This window comes from Rhinopithecus bieti, unplaced genomic scaffold, assembly GCF_001698545.2.
Source record: "Rhinopithecus bieti isolate Rb0 unplaced genomic scaffold, ASM169854v2 scaffold_6782, whole genome shotgun sequence".
Taxonomy (NCBI): domain Eukaryota; kingdom Metazoa; phylum Chordata; class Mammalia; order Primates; family Cercopithecidae; genus Rhinopithecus; species Rhinopithecus bieti.
In genome coordinates, this window is record NW_016805866.1 from 3,963,844 (window position 1) to 3,985,359 (window position 21,516).

The window sequence follows — 21,516 nt, forward strand, 5'->3', positions numbered from 1 at the left end:
AGTGGCAAGGCTCGCCAAAACTCAAGTTCAGACCTCTGGGATGTGAAATTTCCTTCTGACTAGGGCTTATTGAAATACTCCCTCTATTGGCATCAGCTGAGTCTGCCCAATGTTGACAGCACTAAGTTCTGATACAAAGTCTTACTATCACTGTGTTCTCTCTCCCCGAACCACACAGATTCTCCCCTTTGCCCAGAAACTGCTGGAGGCTGGAGGAGGGGTAGCACTGACAATTCAAGATTGTCTTTCCTACCCTCTTCAGTGCCTCTTTCAGCAATATGAAGTTAAAAACTAGGTACTGTGATTGATCATTTGATTTCTAGTTTTGTGAAGGTGCTTTTCTTCTGTACATAGTTGTTACATTTGGTGTTTCCGCAGGGAGGATGATCTGTGGAGGCTTCTATCTGACCTTCATGCTCCACCTCCTAAATTATTTCTTTCTTCATTCTATGCCCAGCAACAGTTATATGTATTGCATTTTGCAAATTGTCTTTTAAATTAGATGGTAGAAAAAAATGTGTTACAAACGAAAGAATCTTGCACTATGTTTGTATCTATGTACTTAACTTTAATGGTGATCTTTAGCTCTCCATATGGATTCTAATTATTCTCTAGCATACTTGCAGTATAGTCTGAATGACACTGTTTAGTATCTCATATATGGAACCTCTGAGATTAATAGATTTTCTCACTTTTTGTTTTTTTGGAATGTCTCGATTTCTACTTTTACAGAAATAAAGTTCTGCCAGATGCAGAAATATTGATTGACACTTTTTGTTTTTGTTTTTTTCAGAACTTTGAATATGACATCACACTACCTCCTGCACCTGTGGTTCCTGATAAGAAATCAGCCATTCATCTTACTGAGACTCCTTGTTCGTGATGAGTTGCTGGTCTCATATTTCCTTCAAGATATCTCTTTGTTTTTAGCTTTCTATAGCTTGTTTGATGTATCTAGATGTGGAGCTTATTAAGTTTAACTAACTTGAAGTTCACTGTGCTTCTTGCATGTGTAGATTATTTTTTAAATCAAAATTGAGAAGCTTCTATTTATTATTTTTTTAAATGTTGTTCAAATCTTCTTTTCTCTTTTTCTTTTCCTCTGGGATTCCCATCATGTGTATTGAAACATTTGTAATTGACCTTGAGGTCAATTATACTTTTCTCAATCTTTTCATGCTTTTTTTCTTTTTCTTCCTCAGACAGGATACTCTTTAATTATCTATATTTTAGTTTTTTGATTATTGTGACTTTTTAAATTTGCAGTTAACAATTACTAGTCAATTGTTCATTTTACTAATTGCAATTTTTAATTCTGATATATATATTTGTAAATTTCTTTCTTGATATTCCCTATTTCTTGAGATGTCATTCTCATACTTTCCAGTATTATCTAAATTGTGTCCTCTCAAAATTTAAATAATGAAGCTTCAACCCTCAAAATGACTATATTAAAAATAGAGAGAAGATAGAACTTTGAATGAGGTGATTAAAATTAAATGAGGTCGTAAGGATTGTTCTTACTCAGTAGGATCGGTGCCCTTATAAGAGAGAAAGACACACCAAAGCACTTTCTTTGCATGTGAAGATACAGTAACAAGGCAGCATTTTGCAGGCCAGAGAAAAAACTCTCACCAGAAACTAAACTCTACAGTGCATTGATTTTGGACTTTCTGTCTCCAGAACTGTAAACAAAAATTATATTTATGGTATTTTGTTATGGAAGCCCAATTAAGACAGATTTTTATATCACGCAGTGGGATGCTGTTGTAACAAATACCTAAATATTTGGAAGCAGCTTTGAAACTGGGTAACAGCTAGAAGTTGAAAAGTTTTGAGATGAATGCTAGAAAAATGAACTTTAAAGGCAGTTCTAGTGAGGTTTCAAGTAGAAATGAGGAACATATTTTTGGAAACTGTACAAAAGGTTCACTTTTCCTTGGTACAAAGCAGAAAATAACTTGGTTGAACTATGTTCTAGTGTGTGGAAGGTTGAATTTGCAGTGATAAAATTGGATATTTAGCTGAGGAATTTTCTAAACAAAGTGTTGAAGAAATGACTTTCCTTCACTTTGACTGCTTATGGTAAAATGTAAAAAGAGAGAGATGAATTGAAAAAAGAACTTTTTAGCAAAACAAAGCAGAACTTGAAAATTTGGAAAATTCTCAGACTATCCAAGTTGCAAAAGTGAGAGAGGTTATTCTGAAGGGAACACTAAGGGTGTGACTAAATAACCATTTGATAAAGAGATAACTGTTGTGACGCATGGACTTAATTTTAGCCATTTTATCAAAAGCCAGGAATAGAGATGGGATTATATCAGCAAAGACATTGCCAGTTGGGAGGAAAGAGGACAGAGAAGGCAGGGTAGAATTAAAGAAGTCTGTAGAATTCTTGGATTCTACAGGACTGGAGCTATTCAACTGAGAATGTGTGCTGTTCTTTAAGGAACTGCAAAAATGGCCCTCAAGGCAATTCAATGATCATCAGGACTACCACTTCCACCACAGCCCCAGAGGGGAAGGCTGTTTTAGAACATATCTGTTTCAAAAGGTGATGTCACCTCTTTAGGTTCAGTGGGCCAGAATGACCCCACTCAGTGCCTCAAGGGCAGGACCACCTTTGCAGGGAGAGCCACATGGTTGGGACCCTTACCGAGAATTTGATGGATGGAGTCTCCCTGGAAGACCAGGGGACACTGCTACCACAGTTGTCCTGGAGTGTAGAATACTGAACCAAAAAGAATTACTGTCAAGCTTTAAGATCTAACAGAAATTGTCTTCCTAGGTTTTGGACTTGCTTGAGACCTGTCACCTCTTCCTTTCTTCCACTTTCTCCTTTTTGAAATGGGAATATCTATCCTATGCCTGCCCATCAGTGTATTTTAGAACATATCTCATCTGATTTAAAAGACTCACAGCTGGAGAATTGTTCTCAGTATAAATTATGCCTAACTTTACCTGTAACTTATTTAGATGATATTTAAATGAGATTTTAATGCTGGAATGAGTTAAGGCTAAGGGGATGGCTGGCAATTCATAGATCATCAAGGCTGCCACTCCTACTACTGACCCGGAGAGCAAGGCTGTCGGGATGGAATGAATATTTTTCACATAAAAGAAGAATTTAAATTCTGAAGCACCAGCTGAGGGAAAACTATGGACTAAATTGTGTTCTGGCAAAATTCATATGTTGAAGCTCAATCCCCCCATGCTTCTGTACTAGAGACAGGGCCTTTAAGGAATTGATTAAGGTTACATGAGGTTATAAGGATGGATACCATATGTAATAAAACTGGTGTCCTCATAAGAAGAAGAGGAAGCTCCAGAGCTCTCTCTCCACCATGTAAGGACATAGTGAGAAAATGGCCATTTACAAACTAGGAAGAGAACCATCCCCAGAGCTCAGCCACGTTGGCTCCCTGATATTAGTCTTCCAACCTCTAGAACTTTGCTGTTTTTAAGCCATCCTATTTATGATGTTTTGTTATGAAAGATTAACCTGGTTAATGAACTTTTCTTTAGTTTTTTAGACGTGGTTTCCTTTAGTTTTTCAAATGCATTTAATAGTAGTGATGTAGTACTTATCTGGCTAGTCCAATGTCTGGGATTCCTCAGAAACAGATTCTATTGACTTGTTTATTTCTTGGGTATGAAATATATTTTGTTGTTTCTTTGAATGTTTTATATCTCTTTGTGGTTGTTGTTAAAAACTGGACATTTAAAATTATTAAATACGCTAACTCTGAAAGTCAGATTCCCGCAGGATTGCAGCTGCTTATAGTTTTTGTTGCTCTTGGTGTGTTTAAGTGATTTTCCTCAACTAATTCAGTCAAGTCTGTGTTATTTTAGTTTGTAGGGCCACTGAAGTCTCTGCTTGCCTAGCGTAGTGGCCATCTAATGATTGGACAGATATTTCTCTAAATGCCTAGATCCAATAAATATCCCAGGCTTTGCCAAGAAACTTTGTGTGTGTTGGGTCATACCACCAATAGACAGGCAGTGTTTATGACTCTGTCTTATTCTTCACTATCTACTTTTGTAGAATCTCATGGTCAATAGGAGGTGAGACCTGAGGGACTTCAAAGGTCTCTACTGTGCATGTCCACAACCCTGATTGTAAGTACAACTTGACAATTGTACATGACTTTCTAGATTCCCATGAATATTTTGTACATTTTCAAAGTCTCCTATGGACATTTAATTCCCACATGTTCATTTTTAGATTTCTTATCAGCATCTTGTTTGCCCCAATTATTGTCACTGTTAGGCAGTTGCACTATTAAACAATTGTCATTGATCATTTTTCACTAATGTCCCTGTGAAACAGACAGTTTACACTGAGAAAACTCTAATTTAGGTCAAATAATAACAAATCCTATGAATGAGCATTCCTAGAGAATTACCAGGCATATAAAATAACAGCTATGTTCTGAGAATGGTGTTTGAAGGAATTTACAAACCTGTGTTGTCTACTCCTGTGACTGCTAGTATTCAGATTTTCACTACTTTTGCATGGTTGTGGAGCTAGGAAGAAGGAGATGAGAACAGAACAAGCTAACAGGCTTGCTTTTCTTACCAAAGTTCAACTGATCTTCCTGAGGTCCAGCGGTTTTTTTCTGGAATAAATACTCCTTGGGTTATTGCAAGGTTTTTCTTATATTCCTTATATTCCAGGCTTCTGAAAAAGTTCAAGTTTTACACGTTTTTTTTTCAGTATTTGTTAATGCTCTCAAGGAGGAGCAGCTTTTAGAAGAGGCTTAGTCCACCAACACCGATTTCACATAGCAGTGTTTTCCATTTTCAGTGTGTATGTTTCCCTCAAATTTTTGTGTTTTATTCCTAAGTGTTTTGTATTTTTGATGCTGTAATTTTTTCAAATTTCAATTTCTAATGGTGCATTGCCATCATATGATAATACATTTAGTTTTTGTATATTAATCTTATATCCTTTGACCATTCTAAATTTATTTACTAATTCTAGAGGCATTTTTATAGATAGGTTTTCAACACTCATAACTAGGTCATCTGCAAGTCATCCCAATTTTAATTTCTCCTTTCCAATCTATATAAATTTCATTTATTTTTTCTTGTCCTCTTTTATTGGCTAGATCCTCCAATGACAATATTAAATAGAAGTAGTTAAACAGAAATACATGTCTTGCTCCAAATCTTCAGGGGAAGGAATTCAGTTCTTTATCATCAAGTTTAATGGTAGCTTTGTACATTTTGAAGACACATTTAGTAGGTTAAGGAAGTTATCTTCTCTTTTAAATTTTGGAGCTTTCTTTTTTAAAATTAGGTTGGTATAAAAGTAATTAAAAGTAATGGCAGAAACTGCAATTACTTTTACAACAACTTAATACAAATTATACTGAATTATGTTTTCTTTTGCATCTTTTAGATGATCTTATGGCTTTGATTTTTTAGTACATTGTTTGATTTGTTGTTTATGTTGCCTCCTGGATGTTTGTGGCATATTCTAGGTTCTTTGTATGTCTGACTAATTTTGGATCCAGATGTTGTGTATTTTGCAGAGCTGAATGTTAAATTTTGTCATATTCCTTTAAATATTGTTTGCTGATCTTTGATCTGGACACAAATTAATTGGAGTCAGTTTAATATTTTTCAACCTTTTATAGAAAACCTTTTCCAGGATGAGTCAAGAGAAACTTTTAATTACAGAAGTGATACCATTCCAATGCTCTACCTTTAGGAGTGGATTAAAATTACATAGATGAGTATAAAAGATCATTCTGGTTTGACACGAAGTTGCTTATGATCCCCTATGTTTTAAGAAGTCTTTCAGCTCTGACTGAGTAAAACATAAGCTATTCCCAGCCCAGTGTGAACTCTGGAAATTGTTCTGCCAACTGCTTTTCAATGGTTCTTTCACCAATCTCAACTAGTTTAGTCTCATGCATGCACAGATCAATATTCAACTAAACCCTGGAAGAGTTCCTTTCTACACAACACCTTTTCTCTCCCTCTGTTCAACACTCTCTTCTCTGATAGTTTATGTCAAATGTGTCTGTGTGAAGAGACCACCAAAACAGGCTTTGTTTGAGCAACAAGACTGTTTATTCACTTGGGTGCAAGTGGGCTGAGTCTGAAAAGAGAGTCAGTGAAGGGAAATGGGGAAGGCGTTGCTTTGTAGGAGTTGGGTAGGTAATGGAAAATTATAGTAAAAGGTGGTTATCTCTTGTAGAAGAGGAGGGGGTTACAAGGTACATGGTGGGCAGATCTTAATGAGAGACAGGACTAGCTGGATTTCCTAGGTCAACTAAGAATTCCTAAGCCTAATTGGGGAAAGTGACCACACCCACCTTTAAACACAGTGCTTGTAACTCAGCTCACACTTGACCAATGAGGTAGTAAAGAGGCCTCACTAAAATACCAATTAGGCTAAAAGCAGGAGGTAAAGAAATAATCAAATCATCTATCACCTGAGAGCACAGTGGGAGGGACAATGATCAGGATATATAAACCCAGCCATTCAAGCCAGGAGTGGGCAACCCCCTTTGGGTCCCCTCTCGTTGTATAGGAGCTCTGTTTTCACTCTATTGAATCTTGCAACTGCACACTCTTCTGGTCCATGTTCGTTCTGGCTCAAGTGGAGCTTTCACTCGCCGTGCACCACTGCTGAATGCCACCATCAGAGACCCGCCACTGACTTCCACCCCTCCAGATCCAGCAGGGTGTCTGCTGTGTTTCTGATACAGCAAGGCACCCACTGCTGCTCCTGGGCTAGAGGCTTGCCATTGTTCCTGCTTAGCCCAGGTTCATCCCAATTGAGCTGAACACTAGTCACTGGGTTCCACGGTTCTCTTCAAATAAAGCTATAACACTGACAGCATGGCCCAGGGTTCCATTTCTTGGAATCTGTGAGGTCAAGAACCCCAGGTCAGAGAACAAAAGGCTTGCCGCCATTTTGGGAGCAGCCCACCACCATCTTGGGAGATCTAAGAACAAAGACCCACCTGTAACAATAAGACTTATTGTCCAGAAGAAGAGTGTCACAAGGTGGATTGAGCAGTTAAGGTAGGGCAGGGAAAATCACAGTGGTGGGATGTTGTAAGTTTGGTTAATCAGGTAAGGCAGGAACTGGCTGTTTTACTTCTTTTGTGGTTTTTTGGCTGCCACAGACTTCTTGGCTCCTGCAGGCCATATGGACATATATGTGCAGGTAACAGGGGTTATGATGGCTGAGCTTCGGTTCAGAGGCCTGACAGTTTACTTCATATATTCTAGTTGCCTTGATCTGCCTGCTCTTTTGGTCTTTGTCTCCTCTACTCAGCAATGGTGCTATATTTAGGTTCCTATTCTGTTTGACCTAGAAAATGAGGTCAGGCATGGTGACTCACACCTGTAATCTAAGCACTTTGGGAGGCCGAGGAGGGTGGAGCACATGAGGTCGGGAGTTTGAGACCAGCTTCGCCAACGTAGCAAAACCCCATCTCAACTAAAAATACAAAAATATTAGTCAGTGTGGTGGTACACGCCTGTAGTACCAGCTACTTGGAAGGCTGAGGCAGGAGAATCGCTTGAACCTAGGAGGCGGAAGTTGTAGTGAGCCAAGATTGCACTGCTGCACTCCAGCCTGGGTGACAGAGTGAGACTCCGCCTCAATAAATAAATAAATAAATAAATAAATAAATAAATAAATAAAAGAAACTGAACAGTACACTGGAAAAATTGTTGAGTTCACTTTAATAGTACCAGTTGCATATTATCTATTGTTCAATGTCTGAAAGTTATTGTTTATATTTTGCTATTTTTCGAAAAGTGAGGGTAAGTCAATTTCCTGTTAATCAGTTGGCAAAAGGGATAATCATCTTTAATTGTGTTACTAACCACATTTCAACAATTATTTGACTCAGATTTACTTTATCGTTGTTTCCTGAAACTCTCATGCCTTCAAAATATTAACAGTAAATTTACTCCAAAAGCCCTGAGTTGTTAAAGGGTACAAAAAAGTAGAAGGAATGAGTAACACCTAGTATCTGCTAGCACAACAAGGTTACTAGTCAAAAATAATTTAATTATCATTTAAAAATAACTACAAGAGTATATAGTTAGATTGGTTGAAACACACAGGATACTTGCTTGAGGGGATGGATGCCCCGTTTACTCCGGTGTTATTATTCCACATTGCACGCCTGTATCAAAATATCTCATGTGACCTGTGAATATATACACCTACCATGTGCACACAAAAAATAAAAAATTTAAATTAAAAAAAAAACCCAAGGTAATCACCTTATGTATTACTTAGCTTATGTATTACTTTCAAAAACTAAGTGGCATGTCTCTCATAATGTCTATAGTGAAGGCAATGGGGCAAAAATAGGATTGAAAACAAAGGTTACGTTAATCAAGGAAAAGTGAATACCAAATTTCTTAAAAGCTATGATGACAGTGCTGAAGAGGTCATGAACTAAAACTAAAAGACTAGCGGATGGTTCAAGAGAGTAAATGATGCCAGCTTAATGAGATTACTTAGAACTTCAGGGAGAATTAATTCCAAAATTAACAGGCATAAATAACCCAGCTGAAAATTTATATTCAAAATTTTGCTTTTAAATATTACAGAAACTTCAGTAGTCAAAACTGTTAAAAATATTCATGAACAATATCAAGATGACATGGAACTCTGAAAAATGCAAATGAATAAATTACGTTCTTACATGCCATTTCCGTGGCATTGTGTTTCTCTGGACTGAATGCCTATCTGCCAGTGCAAATCAGAGACTAGTGTTATTATAAATATTTAAATGGTGTCTGTTTTCCAAGGTACAATGAACAATTTATATCACAGCATTTAGGACATTTCTTATTTACCAAGCGTGTAATGAAAATGAAAGCTCGCATTTTAGAGAGAAAGCAAATTCACACCCCAGTGCAATGTCTGCTGCCATCCTATGATGTATTTTACATGGCCATTTCCTGCAGTTACTGGTGTCCCCCACTGCTAAAGTATGAACACATTTTTCTTTCTTTTTGCTTCCCATCATGCGCTTCATCTCCAGATTTTCACCATGCTTTAGTTACTTATTGGAAAAAATTCAACACCATGGTATGCTGATTTCATAGATTTAGGTAAACAGGGTACTACAGAAAGCTATTCTGCACACCAAGACAATGTGAGGTTCTTGAATTGATGTTTCTTACAAAATTGTACCACTTTAATTCAGAAAAGTAACTTAAGTACACGGCTTAATGCTTTTCACACAGGAGGGGTTTCGCAAACACTTGTGCAGTTGAATTTTCTACTGAAAGCAATGTTATGTAGTGAAACAAGTTCAGAGGTAGCAGAAGGGAGTTAGAGTCTAGCTGCAGTTTTAAGTGGCTAAGAGGACTTGATAAAGTTGAAAAGTTGCTTGACTTATCTTCATTTCAGTTTCCTTGTTTCCGATAGAAAGAAGCTGACCGGAATCACTTCTAAGATTTTTAAAAATCATTCTAGGAATACAAGAATATGCACCATTTAGATGAATAAACATTTATATGTGTCTTGAGATGAATAAACATTTATATGTGTTTGCATGTAGACATATCTATGTTTCACATGCAAACGTCTATATCTCTTGCCCCAAACACAACTACAATAACTGCTTCACTTAGAAATTTCTAGAAATGTTTAAAGGTATTTCTTTGCAATCCACTATTTTCTTCTGTATTTGTTCTCACTCCCAGACTTACCAATGTTCATGCCAATATGCCAATGCCACTCAAAGTTACGGGCAATATTTCCAACATTTCTGTTAGTTAACACTTTCAGGTCTCTGAGTCTGTTGCTCCCAATGGTCCATAGAGATTTCAGTGACACATTTCTTTTGCTGATTTCTTTTAGTATTTCTCAGATAAACTTTCCTTTCATATGGGAATCAGAAATAAATCTTTGCTAAGAGGTTGAGAAGGCACTTGAAATAACACAATTTTTCCCAGTATCATTCTCAAACTTACCAGGTGACATATTAGACTCCCACATTTAAAGAACCGTGAAAGATCTGCACTACTAATTTACCAGACATGCCCATGTGTCTGTATGCTAGAGTAAGCACAATTCAGTTTTAAGTCAGAAACTATGCTAAAGATGTGCTCAAAGCAGACTGGGCCTTTTCATTTGGTAAAATGCAACTCCCAAGTCATTTTCAAAGTGCATGTAGATTTGACAAGATAGGAGATAACTTAATTAGCAACAACTGAAGTATTTTCCTTCTCTGAGTCACATCAGGTGTGACCTTTCAGTTTGCTGCTTTCCACTGGCCTTTTCAAATACAGAAGCTTATATGTAATGTGATCTTAGCAGCAGCAAAGACAGGCACTCTCACAGGAATGAGAATAGGCAGTAGCAGGTGCTTTGTCATTCATGGTGGTAGCCTTGTTACAAATCACAAAGTAACTGGCATGGCATGAAAATCTAAATGACCGAAACCTGCCCTATTCTTGGTAGTATATGCAAATAGGTATTATACACTCTAAATTCTTATAAAATGGTTATTTAAAAATTGATAGTAATTGTTTTCTATTGCTGAAATAAAAGCCCTAATCATATTTCCCAGATGTACAATGGTGAGCTCTCTAAACGTGCACTCTCATAAAGGTGAGCTATCTTATTTGGACTTCTATCTCATAGCTTTTTTTGTGTGTTTCAACCTAGGATACATGATGAGAATTTCTAAGAATATGCTGAATTGAGACTTTTACCAATTTTTTTAGTAAAACAAATTTTTTATCTCTCAATAAATATATTGACTTTTCCAACCTAATCTCTACACTTTATTTCTGTGTGTTTTATACCATCTCAAATATTTTTTCCTGGTGAAATATTCACATTAATATTTTAGCTCCAATAGAAAAGCCTCAAATATTCTTATCTTTATATTCTAGGAAACTAATTAATATTAAAAATGTAATTATTGTACTTTATGTTGCAAAGAGATATAACGAAAAATAAAGAAAAAAACCATGGAGATTTTAGTTTGTAAATTTAACTTTATAAAACCATAGAAGACATTACGTTCTTTGTAAGGTAAACTTAAAAGTTAGTGTGTTCTAATTTCTTAATAAACGTCTATAAAAGTAAACTTTAAAAAGTATTTTTTTAGGTAATTAAGGAATGCCTAAGTAAGTGTAGATGAACAATTAGTACAGAGCCCTCCTTCTTTTGGTATAGAGTTTTATTTTTTTTTTCTTCAGAAATGGGGTATTCTTGTTTTGTTGAAATGAAAACTCTCTGACCATTGAACACTATAATGCCAATGCCACTTGCAAATCTATTGAAGAGAAGGAACATGGCAACATGCTTTCTTTGTGGTGCTCAACAAAAGACAAATATAGGAGGAAAACATCCATTCAGATGACTTTACTATGATTTTTAGCTGTAAGTTTTCATTAGAGCTTTCTGTCATGGCAATACAAATAGGACAAATGCATGTTTGTTAAAAAATCTGCAGAAAAAATGTTCAGAGTTGCTGCATTTAAAAAATAAATATCAGTACCAGCTAAATGGTTTAGAGTAGGCAATTAAAATAGTGCATATTTTGGTATGGAATCCAAATTGTCCATTTTGCGTGTCTACATTGACTAAATTACCTTAAAATTTTTTTTAAAAGTAAAAGGAGGTTGTGTGATCATTATTCCATTCTACATGTGTACTTAGACGAAGGTTCAAGTAACCTTCGTTACTTTAGCATAGTTCAAGAAAGGAGATACTTTAAAATCTAATTCTAAATAGATTAAAAATAGACAAAATTTGTTGAATCAGGGTTCAAAACTGCCTGACTTATTAAAACAATACTATGGGTCTTTTAAGACCTAAAATATATTTTACCCTGAACACTTTGGCTTTTAATTTGCCAAGGCATGTTTTGAAGGAAATGTAATCTTCTAATTTCTCATTTACTTACTCTGAAATCATTAAGTTGTTATTTTGTAAAATCTATTTGAATTTCAAGAAACCTTTTAAGGATTTTACAAAGAACCCATTTTAAGCCACTTTCTAAAAGCAGGATTTTGTGCTTTTTGCCAAGTACAAGTGACCTTGAACATAATAATTCCACATTTCATTGGAAGAATCCAACTAAAAATACATTTTAAATTTGTGTTAAAGTTGGTAAAATAGTTTCTTCAGCCCTCAAACATCAATGTGGATAAGGAGGAGAGATACAGGAATTTTTAGCCAGGTAGACTAATCCAATGTAAGCGGATTACCAATTAACATTGTTCGTAATTGTTAAAGAGAATCAGTGAACATGTACTGCATTATTAGAAATTAACAAAATGTAGAAAAATCATGGCACCGTCCTGGAAATCTGTATCTTAAAGCTGTCAAAGTTATTGCCACTCACTAGGCTACACTCTTTATTTGGTTTATGAAGTATTTCTGTATTTGTAATCTCACATTTTAAGATGTTATTCTTCATGCTCAAAATGATATATTTGATTTTCTTTTATTTAGTTCCCATTTTATCCTCAAGGCCTATCTCAAGAATCACATTGAACATGTATCCTTCCTTGTCTTATTCAGCCTTCTCTTCAATGAGATCCTATCACAATGACATTCAGTAAAATTCAATTTAACAATAATGTTTCTTTTTTCCCCCTCTCTCTCACATAGAATTGTTTTTTTGTTTGTTTGTTTTATTTTGGATTTTGTTTGTTTGTTTGTTTTTTTACTTTTTTTTTTTTTTTTTTTTTTTTTTGAGACGGAATCTCACTCTGTTGCCCAGGCTGGAGTTCAGTGGCGCGATCTCAGCTCACTGCAAGCCCTGCCTCCCGGGTTCACGCCATTCTCCTGCCTCAGCCTCCTGAGTAACTGAGACTACAGGCGCCTGCCACCACGCCTGGCTATTTTTTTTTGTATTTTTAGTAGAGACGATGTCAGCCAGGATGGTCTCGATCTCCTGACCTCCTGATCCACCCGCCTCAGCCTCCCAAAGTGCTGGGATTACATTTCTGAGCATATAGAATTGTTTTTAATCTCCTTGTAAATACTGTAACTTCTTTGGGGAGAGTCATATTTATCTTTTACTACATCTAGTACAATGTGGCTAATACTACTTACCCTCAATATGTAATTGAATCATTGTACATACCCCATTTCAATAGCCAAGCTTCTTTCATTTTTCTTATGTTAGGATTATACCATAATTGTAATTTTCAATGAAATCAATATATAATGGTAAAATAACTAAAAGACAATAGGAATTCTTATTGATAAAACAAAGGTCCAAAGTTTCCAACTAGCCCACAAGAAGTTGTAAACTAATTACGCTGAATAAATACTTTGCACAAAATTCCGGTGCTGGGGAGCAGAATCGTATACATGCCCCTGGCTGTTTCCGTAGAAGACAAGGATTCAAGTACTGGTTCAGTCTCTACCCATATGACCTTGACCAAGTCACTTAATCTTTATAGGGCTTCAGTTTCTTCAACTATAAAATGAAGAAATTGGTCTGGATTTGCATTTTTCCATTTTTCCTGCTAAAAGCCCCAGGAAAGAGTTTAATTTCACCTTGTAGATGGTAGAGGAAGCTGAAAAGATAGGATTCTGGCCTTCCATTATTTGTATTTCATGAAGAACAATTCCAGCTTTCACCTGAAACATTTTGTTTGCCCATATGTGTTCATTTAAGAGACAAGTGTATTTCAAAGCTAAAAACAAGTTTATATATCATTAAAATGATTATCTGTAAAAGTCTTCTCTACTTTGAGGTCAGTTAATCTAGGCTTTTGTCTTTAACATCAAGGAAGCTACTGCTTGAAATGTCCTATGGTTTTGGTCTCTACTGTCCTTCCAAGCCTCCATGATTCCCTTTAAAGAAATCTCTACTTTCACACAACAGAACCAAGAACAAGAAAGCTCACATAAGCCACACAATGAAATGTGCCTCTTTATTCTATTCTGAAAAAATAGAGCAAATCAATTGCTTATTCTTAATTTTTTTAAATCTATTTTTAAATGTTTTGTTGAGAAACTCTTTTAATTAGGCCTGTTTCTATCCAATGGGTAACTCACCAGACTTTGTTAATTCCACTGAACCAAGTTGCTTCCCATTAAGGTATCTGGGGATCAAGTTGTAAATTTTAAGTTAAAAGGAAAAGTTTTCCGTAGTTACTTCTCCATTATACACTTATATTGCTTTTAATGTTGTTGATCTACATTTGAGACACAAAGGAACGTTTGTACCTTTCACTTTTTAAGTGAACTTTAAATTTTTTTATGCTAGTCTATAATTCATAAACTTACAATCCACAGGAAAAAAGCATTAAGAGTGAATCCTGTGAGTCTTTGTGTGGTTAAAGATCCATTCTACAATTCACAGACTTCTTCCTATACTGAAAAATGCATAGGACATTTTCCAGGCTGCCATTGATGTATTCATAGATGAAGACAAAACGTTATAAACGTAGTGTAGAAATTCTTCTAGATGTTTTCTTTTCTTTTCATTAGAACCTGCCACATCCATTGATATATTGATACAGAAAGCAATGTGTTAAACACATACACACATGCATGCATGCACACACATACACTCATATCTGTCAGCGTTATTTTCATTGCAAACTAAGTTTGTGGCAATAAAATCAATGACATTAAGCACAGAAAATATTAATAGCATTGATAATTATATCACAATCAACTAATTTTATAGCTTTGAATATAGCTTTTTATTAAACCTGACGGACTTTAATATGACTTTGTGTTTGAAGGGATAACATAAATCTGTTCAAGGGTGTTAGGATGGGAGGAGAATAGAATAAGAGAATCTGGTTGAAATTGTTTTGACCTAAAAATATGCAAGATAACACGTTAGGTGAATTTGGAAGTCCGCAATCAGTAAAATGATGGTAATGAATCAGCCACACATCTTGACAATCCATGAAAGGTGTAAAATTTCTGCTGTTACTGAAACTTCTAAAGGTGGAACAGAAATGAAGTGGCAGTGATGCATTGGAGAAGGTTGATCTGCAGCAACATCATTATTTAAGGCATCATTGTGCCATAGGACATACTCTGGACTGATTTCCAAGAGAGCAACTTTTAGGACAAGCTCTCTTACTAATTACCTCTCTAAATGTAGATAAGCCTGGAGAAATTTTCGTTAAAAATAAATAAATAAAAGCATTAAACTTGGTTCCAGAATTCCTTAAAATCTTCAAGAGGACATTTCAGGAATGCTAAAAGGACACTCAGTTCAGTATAAGGGAATCTCTTTCAATGGAATTATGTATAAATGAAATGTGTTGCATTCCTAGTTGATTAGATTCCTTAGAAAGTATTCCCAAACCAGCAAAATGGCCTTTTACTAGAGATTTTGCTGTGTCTGATGGATATGTGCCAAACATATCCTGCCTTTAGGGTTCCTTCAGAAACTGAGTCAATATAATCCTTAATTTTATCTCTCTGAGCTTCAATTTCCTGATTTGCAAAAATTAAATTCAATCCTCTCTGGATCTCTAAGATTCCTTCCAGTTTCAAATTTATGTAATTATGATGTAATTTATCATTTTCTATTGGGTATGATGACTTTAGTTCTCCAAATAAATGAAGAGTAATCAATGTAAGACTGATAGTGCTGTTGATTCAAATTGCTTTTGAGAGTAATGTGATATAGCATATAGTATGGACTTTCTTTTTTAAATGTGGTATTTGCAGTCAAAGTTTTGTCAAGTCAAAGACAGGGTAAGATATAAGCACTGCCACAAAGGAATAACTTGGAACCATCATTTTTTCTCTATACATACACACATATCTAGTTTGGATGTCAAGAGCACACAGAGCTCTGTAACATATTTTTCCATTTAGATACAAACTTCAGTTTGAAATTGAGGAAAAAGATTCCAAATAGTAACAGTAATAAAAATAATAATAAATATTATCGTCATCAGTAGTAGTCATACCTCTAATGATATTAATAATTAGTATTATTTTTATAATAAAAAATCATTATATAGCATTTACTATTTATTAGAAACTGTTCTATGCACTTTACATATGTTAATTCATTTGCTAATAAATACTCATGACAAGTCTGATATAGATATATAATTTTGTCTCCTTTTTAGAGAGAATAACACACAAAATATAAGAGAGTACCATTTACTGTGGTTTATAATATGATATGCTCTGTTAATTATTTTAAATGCTCCATATTTTATTGAATTCCCACACTAACCATGACTGGTAGATAATGCATTTTCCATTTTATGGATGAGGAAATTGAGGCTCCTGTAAGTTAAATAACTTGCTCAAGTTCAATGGCTAGATAATCATAAAGAAGCTATTTAGTCAAATCTATATAACTCCATAATCAGGGTTCTTAACCACTATACTTGGGACTTCCCAGGGTAATTTCTTTTTAATAAATCTAATGATTCAACATCTGTCCAGTGGAGAAGATAAAATTATTAGCAAAAACATGTTTTACATGGTTAATCACAACTCAAGCTTCTTCAGATGCCCATAAAACCATAAAACCACTTCACTTTTTAAGGTAAGGTGTGTATTTGATCCAAAGCTGATCATTCATAGTAAAACTGAACCACATGAAATTACTGATACATGACCCCTAACAACAGTGGACTCATCATTTAACCTAATTCATGATCCTTTTAGCACATGTTGAGCAATAATTTGCCAGCTCAATTAAATATTCCTTGTTGATCGATTGGCAAAGAGGAAGCACCCTAGCAGCTAATTTGTATATACATTTTTATTAAATTAGAATTTAGATTTCCCTGGCATTATTATGTTTAATGAGTCATGACTTGAAAGGCAGACTTTGCCTATTCATTTACCATTCCTTACATGAGTGGTTCCAAATTACCAAATGTCGGGGGCTTTAGAATTTAATAATTTCACCACCTTGTGTCATCAGACCCTATATACTCAATATTCTTGTTATAACTTAGACATCGAAGTAAGCCCCAAAGGTAAACAATGAGAAGAAATAGGACAACTACGTAGGGCTGTTCCAATCAGATGTTTATACTACAAGCTCTGATGATAGGAAAGCCCTCATAATTGATTCACTCACTCACCTGTTCTGGATGTAAAGCTGCTCTCTCTCAGCTGTAAATCTTTGCCTCTATATTTGACTGTGTGGCTCTGAGGCTTAGATACTGTAAACTACATTTTTTTTTTTTTTTTTTTGAAACGGAGTCTCGCCCTGTCACCCAGGTTGGAGTGCAGTGGCGCGATCTCAGCTCACTGCAACCTCTGCCTCCTGGGCTCAAACGATTCTCCTGCCTCAGCCTCCCAAGTAGCTGGGACTACAGATATGCACCACCACGCGCAGCTAATTTTTGTATTTTTAGTAGAGATGGGGTTTCACCACGTTGGCCAGGATGGTCTCAATCTCTTGACTTCGTGACCTGCCTGCCTTGGCCTCCCAAAATGCTGGGATTACAGGTGTGAGCCAGAGCGCCCAGCCCATTTCTTTCTTTTAGGCTAGCTGCTTCTTCGCTTCTGCCAGCAAGGGTGCTAGCTGGGACTGCAGAGCAGTAGGGTGCAGAAGGAGATGGCTCTTCCTGGCTTATTTTCTGATGCTGTAAAAAATGATTTTACCCAGTGCTTTTCATCCAGCACTACCAGTTGAAACCAGTAGAAATTGGTTCCAGTTTCCAGTTTCTTCTCCCAGTCCCTGAACCCGCCTCCCGGAGCCTCCTCTGAGGAAACAGCACAAGCTGTGCTGTCCTTTTGCTCAGAGATCTGAGTCCCAGCTTCCTGAGGCCTTTCCCCTTAGCTTCTAAGTTCTAACAACTCCAAATTCTACTCTTTTAATTAATCTCAGTGCTAGAAGTTTTGCTATCATGACTATCTCTGTGCTCAAAGTTCTGGTTTTGCTTTCGATATCCATGTAACCAATTTGCTATAGGGTATTCTGTTTGTTGAAATAACTAGTATGGTTTCTGTCTTCCTGCCTGATACATCCCAAATATTCTGACTAATGTTAATAAGATGTTTCTGGGCCAGGTGCAGCAGGTCACGCCTGTAATCCCAGCACCTTGGGAGGCCGAGGCAGGTGGATCACCTGAGGTCAGGTGTCCGAGACCAGCCTGACCAACATCCTGAAACCCCGTCTGTACTAAATACAAAAAATCAGCTGGGTGTGGTGGTATATACCTATAATCCCAGCTACTTGAGAGGCAGGAGAATCACTTGAACCTGGAAAGCAGAGGTTGGGGTGAGCCAAGATTGCACCATTGGACTCCAGCCTGGGCAACAAGAGTGAAACTCTGTCTCAAAAAAAATAAATAAATAAACAAATAAGTTGTTTCTTCGGCCTGGAGATGTTTGTTTAAATCCTAATACAAATTGTGAGATTGATACCTAGGAGTAGATCAATGTTTACTGGGGAGAAATCTGGTTGGTAAATAGTAAAAATTGGGCAATTCCAATGTTTTGTATCAGTTTTGAATCATAGATTAGAAAAGAGAAGATATCAAAAAAATCAGAGAAAAGATACTCATTAAAGGCACACTCCACAACCAATTTTGAAAAGTTAGCTTTTTTCTGAAGAACCTCAAGGCTGATCTCACAGGTAATTTTATGCAGATAGGATATCATGTGCCACGTGAAAGCCTATGTTCTATATGCCCACAATTGCATTTGGTTTGTTGAACAACTTTTTTATTTTTAAGGAGTAACCATCACCAAGTATTCTGGCTGGCGAACCTGGTTCGCAAGTCAATCGTTCTTAACAGTGAGACCCTTATAGGTACTTTCAAACTGTTGTAAATTGAGGCATGGTTTGAGTCCATTTTTGCTGCCCGTTCTCCATTTATCTTTCATGTGCCAGGGCACGTGGGGGTACTTTTTTTTTTTTTAAACCAAAGTGCTGAGCTTTCTTTTTGAAAGGCAGTGACAGCCTAACTGGTTTTATGGTTGCTGTGCTTAAATAATTGGGTCACTACTCACTGACCTAAAATCTACTTTCTCACTAGATCTTTCATATTAAGCTGAGGTCAACAGCTTGTTCAGCTGAGGTACAGGAATTCTACATCATCAGGATGCTTAACCTTTCACACGCTTTCACTTTCTCAATCTTGTCACTTCGACTAGGAGACATTCATCCTGTTGCTTTCCTCTAATACTGACGCTGAAAGAGCTTTATTTCTGGATTATTTATTCTAATGTTACAGCTTTGCTGGCTTCATGTGTCAATTTGTGGTTGCCATTCCCTTGTTTGCATATGTTAAATGAATTTCTCTTGATAAGAAGTTAAAGCATGATAAAGGACTCCCTTTAAGATCTGGAGCTCACTCCCTCTTTACCCTTAGTTCTCTCAACTCCTGACTTATGTTCGCCAGCCACACATAAACTAGCAGCAATTTCGAGAACAGTTTTGGCTTTCCTTCACCCTCTTCTTAGTGCATGTTATTGCTTCTTCCTGGAATATCACCACAACCCATCTCTTCTTTCCAGCAAACAACCATGCTCCCATTGGAGAATTAGCCTAAGTACCCACTCTTCCAGTAAACATTTAGGATTCCTTTAGGTTCCCCCTTAAAGTTGCTAGCCTAGCACTTTGTATTTTGCTCTCTCATAAATCTTAGTTCAATCTGTTGTAAGTGATTTTAAGGCGTTCTTCACTTTAATAATTGAGTCTTACAAAACGTAGATGATATGTGTACATTATGAACATATTAAAACCCACCAACAAAACCAAGGACTAAAATACTACCAAACCTTGCATTTTGTTACATATTTTCACTTACCAAATCTCACTGGCTCACTTCCCAGTGATATCCACTATCTTAATTTTGTTTTGCATTTCTTATTTCACTTTTAAATGTTTTGATCATATATGCATATGTCCTAAACATTATGTTTTTAGTCTTCTTTGAAGATGGTGTATGTATATCTACATATATATGGCATGTATATACACATATGTAATATATGTATGCAAGTGTATATGGTCTTCTGAAGTGTTTTTAAACTCAACAGTTTTGAGATCAACAAATATTTTCACATGTAGTCCCAGAACCCTCATTTCTAGTACACAATTGGATCCTGTTGTGTAAATATACTAACATTTCTTTAGCCACTGTCCTATTTATGGACCCATAGGCTATTTCTAGTTATATAATACTTCAAGTAGCAGTGCTAAATATCCTAGTACACAAGCCCAAGATCCTATTTAGGGTGTGTATCTATAAGGGAAATTTCTGGGTCTCATCATGGTAAACTATTTAACTTTCCAAGATACTATCAAATTTAGTGTATATGAATTTTAATTGATCCACACCATTTTTAACATTTTGTTTTATCACACTTTATATTTGGAAATGCAGTGGCTATAAAAAGGTATCTCTTTTTTTATTCCTGTGATTCAGATAAGTTTGGACAACCTATTTTATAATTATTTCTCATTTGGAGTTTTCTCTTTGTGTTTATATCATCTGCACATTTTTTTCTATTGAATTTTTGTCTTTTTTTTCCAGACTGATTTGTAGGGTTCCTTTTAGACTATTCTGCTTATTAGTTTCCCTTAAAATAATTTTTCCAATGTGTAGCTTGTCTTTCTGCTTTTTTATCATGTTTTTGAGGTGACACAGTATATAATTTTCAAATGATCAAATTGATCTACTTCGTAAAATTGTACTACTGGATTTTTGTAATTTATTTTTTATTTTTTATTTTTTTGAGACGGAGTTTCACTCTTGTTGCTGAGGCTGGAGTACAGTGGCGCGATCTTGGCTCACTGCAAACTCCTCACCCCAGGTTCAAGCAATTCTCCTGCCTCCGCTCCTGAGTAGCTGGGATTACAGGCACCCACCACCACGCCCAGCTAATTTTTTTGTATTTTTTAGTAGAGACAGGATTTCACCACGTTAGCCAGGCTGGCCTTGAACTCCTGACCTCAGGTGATCCACCCATCTCAGCCTCCCAAAGTGTTGAGATTACAGGCATGAGCCACCGCGCCCAGCCGCTAGTCTGGATTTTAACATTGTCCTTCTACCTTCCTCTACAGCCAAGCTCCAGAAGGACCCAAACCACGTAGCATGGAAGAGAAAATTATTTTTTGCATTTTATTGTATTTATTTATTTATTTATTTATTTATTATTATACTTTAAGTTCTAGGGTACATGTGCATAACATGCAGGTTTGTTACATATGTATACTTGTGCCATGTTGGTGTGCTGCACCCATCAACTCGTCAGCACCCATCAATTCATCATTTATATCAGGTGTAACTCCCAATGAAATCCCTCCCCCCTCCACCCTCCCCATGATAGGCCCTGATGTGTGATGTTCCCCTTCCCGAGTCCAAGTGATGTCATTGTTCAGTTCCCACCTATGAGTGAGAACATGCGGTGTTTGGTTTTCTGTTCTTGTGATAGTTTGCTAAGAATGATGGTTTCCAGCTGCATCCATGTCCCTACAAAGGACGCAAACTCATCCTTTTTTATGGCTGCATAGTATTCCATGGTGTATATGTGCCACATTTTCTTAATCCAGTCTGTCACAGATGGACATTTGGGTTGATTCCAAGTCTTTA